Source organism: Molossus molossus, unplaced genomic scaffold, assembly GCF_014108415.1.
Source record: "Molossus molossus isolate mMolMol1 unplaced genomic scaffold, mMolMol1.p scaffold_m16_p_1, whole genome shotgun sequence".
In the NCBI taxonomy this organism is placed as follows: domain Eukaryota; kingdom Metazoa; phylum Chordata; class Mammalia; order Chiroptera; family Molossidae; genus Molossus; species Molossus molossus.
The window spans coordinates 170,048,273-170,053,532 of NW_023425344.1; positions in this window are offsets into that span (position 1 = coordinate 170,048,273).

Sequence of the window (5,260 nt, forward strand, 5' to 3'; positions counted from 1 at the left end):
TCAGGACACGTGCCCAGGTTGTGGGACCGATCCCCATTTGGGGGCATGCAGGAGGCAGCCAGTCAATGTTCTCTCTCATCGATGTTTCTATCTCTCTCTTCCTCTTTCTCTAAAATCAATAAAGAAAAAAATTTTTTTAACTAGAAGGCAGAAGACAATGGAATAACATCCTTAAAATGCTGAAAGAAAATAAATCATCTCATTAAATTGTACATGTTAAATAGGTACAGCTTTTTTGTAAAGTCAATTATAATTCAATAAAGTGGTTTTTAAAAAAAGATTGTCAATCTAGAATTTTATATTTAAAAAATCTTCAAAAGAGAAGGCAAAATGAAACATTTTCTGACCGATAAAAAGCGACAGATTTTATTGTTACTGCTTGAACTGTAAAAAAAGGTTAAAGGTAGTTCTTTAGAGTGAAAAAAATTACACCAAGGGGAAAATAGGACCTACCTGCAAGAATAGAGTGCCAGAAATGGTAAATATGGGAGTATATATAAAAGACCATTTCTCTGTTTTTCGAATCTAATTTTTAAATAATAGAGTGTTTATAACATGTATAAAAGTAAAATGTATGACAATAGCAGAAATAATGTGAAAAAAATTTGAATTATACTGTTGCAAGGTCTTTACATTATATATGAAGTGTTATAATATTTTAAACTAGGGTAAATTAAGGATGCATATTATAAAGTCTAAAGAAACGAGTTTTAAAAAGAGTTAAACCAATGACGTTGTTAAAGTGGAATACTAAAAAATACTCAACTACCAAAAGAAAGCTGAAAGGGAGGGGAGAAAAGAAACAAAGAACAGTGAGAAAAAATATTAGATAAATAGCAGTAAGAAAGAATTAAACCAACCATATAAAAAAATTACTTTAAATGTATAAGGTCTACATGCCCTGACTGAAAGACTGAAACTGCCCGGCTGGTGTGGCTCGGTGGTTAGATGTCAACCCCTGCACCAAGAGGTCGCAGGTTTGATTCCCAGTGAGGGCACATTCCCAGGCTGTGGGCCACATCCCCAGTGGGGGACATGCAGGAGGCGGCCCATTGATGTTCTCTCTCATGATGTTTCTATCTCTCTCCCTCTCCCTTCCTCTCTCTCAAAAACACACACACAAAAAAAAAATTAAAAAACAGAAACCATAAGTCTGGATAAAAAAGGAGGACCCAACTATATGCTGCCTATAAGAAAAAGATTAATATAAGGTCACAAATACATCAAAATTTAAAAGGTGAGGCTTTGCTTCTTATAATGGCCAAGTAGCTCCTATATAACCGAATCTTTCACAAGTAATTATAAATTCTAAACAAAATGGAAAAACAACTACCTAAAAGCCCCAGAGGGTAACCAAAAGCAGGCAGAAACTAGAAAGGAGTCACTTGGATGAAGGGAGCAGCATTAAAGGAGTTTCTGATTTTTATGGCTTTTTTCTTAAAGAGAGGCCACAGTGGAAATAAAAAGTCATATTTTATAAAAACCCACAGAGCCTTTATAATGAATCATTCAAAATGGATGCAATCCAATATTACTATGAAACAGAAACGAAAATGAAGAACATACACAGAAGATAACCAGTGGATACCAACCAGAGGGTGACTCAAATGTTGAAATTATCAGACAAGGATTTTAAGCAATTATTATAACTATGCACAAGGGCATAAAGGATAATATACTCATAATAAGGACAAATGGAAACTATAAATAAGAACCAATGTCAAGACAGCAGCCTGAGCACATAGTAAGGTTGTGGGGCTTATGGCCAAAGTGAGCTAGAAGGCCCTGAAGAATCCAGGACAAGAATTATGCTTAGTGTGATGCTTGCAATCAGAATCAACAATTTGAAACTGCAAGTTTACCCAATGCAGTCATGTCCTCTTTATCCAATTTCATAAGGTCTCTCTCAGTTTAAGAACCTCTTAAAAGCATTAGTCTTCCAAGACCTAATAATTAAACCCTGTGGGATAAATTGGATCATTATTACAGAATTGTCAAGTTAACATTGCTGCTGTTCCAAAGTCCAACCACAGGTCTCTTTTCTACTAAAACATATGAAGATGACCAGGATACTAAGATTCAGTACAGCCTATACTGTGCTTCTGGGGCTTTGGCTTTAACCTTGCATATAGTCACATTGATTGTGACAATAAAAGAACCCATGAGCTTAGCTGTAAAGTGTATGAAAGGTATTTTCTACTGCTACATGAGTCAGGATGATCAAGTCCAGCAATTTAAGAAGGACCTAGCCCAATAACTTGTGAAATTAAGCAACTTCTGTTGGGTAATTTGCAGCCTCAATACTATGGAAGATGTTGACTGAATAGGTATAAAATCAAGGAATCTTTGAATAGAACTTCCACTGGGTTCTCTAACTATGCATAGCAGACCCTGCAAAAAACCACTCAGTGCTATCATTGTACCTGGAAAGCATTTACCATACCAACAAACTTGACAGATTTGATTATATATGAGAGCAATTTAAAGATGTTGGAAAATAACTACCTAAAGTACAGATAGATCATTGTGAAGTTATTAATGTCTATACCCTTTGTACTGGAAGAAATCTTCAATTGGACTTTCATGACAGAAAGTAGATCTAGGCAAAGCAGTGAAAGAAACACTTCATTAATTTCTAAAATATAATATTGAACTAAAGGAAATTGATAAAAATATAATGTGTTTCATTTTTTAATATTTGTTTTAGGTTATTTATTTATTTTAAACTCAAATATTTTTATTTTCCAAAAGACTTCTTTTATTATTGATTTTAGAGAGAGGACGAGAGAGAGAGAAACATCGATGTGAATGCCAGCTTTTTGTGTATGGGATGATGCTTCAACCAACTGAGCCACACCAGCCAAGGCTGTGATTGCATTTTGTAACATTCTCCTTACTCCCCTTGGACCGGGGGGTGAGGGTGGCTATATAGCTATTTAACAAAGGTTCTAATAAATTTTCTGCTGGAAGGAGAAGCCAAGCCAAGCAATAATTACTCATGTTTGATTAGCTAGTGAAACAGGTAGAAGAAACTCTGTTGAGATGCATTGTCCACAAGTGTGTTATGTTTTGTTATTGAAGTTTAATCAAGGCATCCATAAATGAATGGATTGGTCATGTTGGTGAGGTGTGTGGAGAGAGTAAAACTCTTGAATGCTATAACCATTCTAAGGGTAAAAAATACCTTTATTCAAGGGTAAAAATTCTGATGGTCATGACAACTGTGATAATAATCTTTACTGAATGATACAAATAATGTTAACATGAATAACTCCTCTCTGCTTGTTTAATGATCTAATAGAGCATAAAAGTGAATCTTTGCTTTACATCTTTTGATCCCTTGATATAGTCTCATAGGTCACTGAGGCTCTGCTTTTGTTTTTAATCTTTTTTCTTCTGCTTTTCAAATGGAATAATTTTTATTGATCTGTTTTCAAGTTCTTTATTGTCCCCAACAAAGTTTCTTCTGCTGTCTCCAATCCTCTCTTCAACTCATTCAGTGGTTGTTTTTCCCATTTCATATACAGGGTGGTTCAAAAGTAGGTTTATAGTCATGAATATGCAAAACAGAGTTTATTCTTGCATTATTATTTATTAATTATTGTATTATTTTTCATATGAACTTCCTTTGGCCCCACCCTGTATTATATAGCTTTTTAGTTTCTGAATTTCCATTTGATTTTTAAAATAGCTTTGATTTCCCTAAGTTTCTTCCATTTGTTTAGTTTTAATTACAATATATTAATTTTTCTTTGAGTATATACATGTATTATTATATATATTTACCTCTTTAAATTTACTTTTCTATTAATTTCAACATCTTGGTCATCTAGAAGTCTGTTTTTATTAACTGCTATCTCTTTAGAACTTGGAGACTGTCTCCTATGTCTTCATATGCCTAGTAATTTTTTATTATAACCTGGCCATTGTGAACAATACATTTTAGAGTCTTTGGATTCTGGATTCTGTTATTCTTTGAAAAGTATTGATTTTTGTTTTGCCACGCAGTTAAATTTCTAGCTGATTCCCCCTTGAATTTGTAAAGCATTGGTTTTACACATTGCTGGTATATTTATTTTCCCCTCACATTGGATGCCAGTCTTTTAGTCTTGGAACAGTGCCTTGTCTTCCAAGGCAAGTTTTCTTGTGATGGAAAGCCAGAGGTGTTCACTGAATCCATTTAACTTGGTGAGAATCAAATCTCAAACTCTCCTGCTGAGCTTTTCCATTCTTTCAGGTACTGTTCTCTGCTGTGCTCCTCGACATCTCTCCTGTGCATATGCATTTCAGGCGTTAGTCTGTGATTTGACTGGCATTTAAATCCAAATTTTAGGTCTCCTCCACTACCGCTGTCCCCCACCCCTCACATGGGTTCCTCTCTTCTGGGATTTCTCTACCTTAATTTTCCAGATACTCTTGCAGCCTCTAATTCTATCATCAAGCTGAAACAAGTGGGTTTTTATGATCATCTTCTATCTGCCCTGTGCTCTGTGGTCTGAATCATGCCCTCTGTGGGATAGCCTTGTAAGCTTGATTCTCACTCTGTGCGTGGTTCCATTAAAGACCAGAATCCCTTCCGTTTCTGCCTGCTTGTGATCACTTTCCAGTGCCTTTAAATAATTGTGTGTGTTTCAAAACTTGTTATTATCTGGGAAAGCCTTGATCTAATATAAGCTATTTTTCATTACTAGAATTAGAGCTTCCAATCAAGAATATACACTTAAAACAAGCTTTTTAGGTGATTCTTATGTACTCTCTAGTTTGAGAACTGCTGTCTTAGATAAAACTTAATCTTTTTAAGAAATCATCCTCAGTGAAAAAAATAATTTAAACTCTTTAGGTACATTAATCATACTGCATATAAAAATAAAGTCCTACAAACACAATAACTATACTCTTCCCTACCGTGTGTTCCTTACTACGGGACTTGAATCTGTTTGTTGGAAATTAGAGAAACATTGTAATAGAGTGGAAAGTGCACAGTGGGTCCTGTAATTCTTGGCTGTTCAGTTTTAAATATGATAATGCCTAGGGTAAAAATATAATAATATCAAAATTACCATAGAAAATCTTATAAAATTGTGACAAAATTTTGTGTATATAATTTGATACAGTATTTTTATGCACATTAACGTTGAGAACTACTGAGTTAGACAAAAGAATTATACAAAGATATTCTCTAGCAGGTGAGTGGACATACAAACTATGTTGCTGTCAAAAGTACAAAATTAGAAGGTGTGGAATGAAAGCTAGGTAGAGA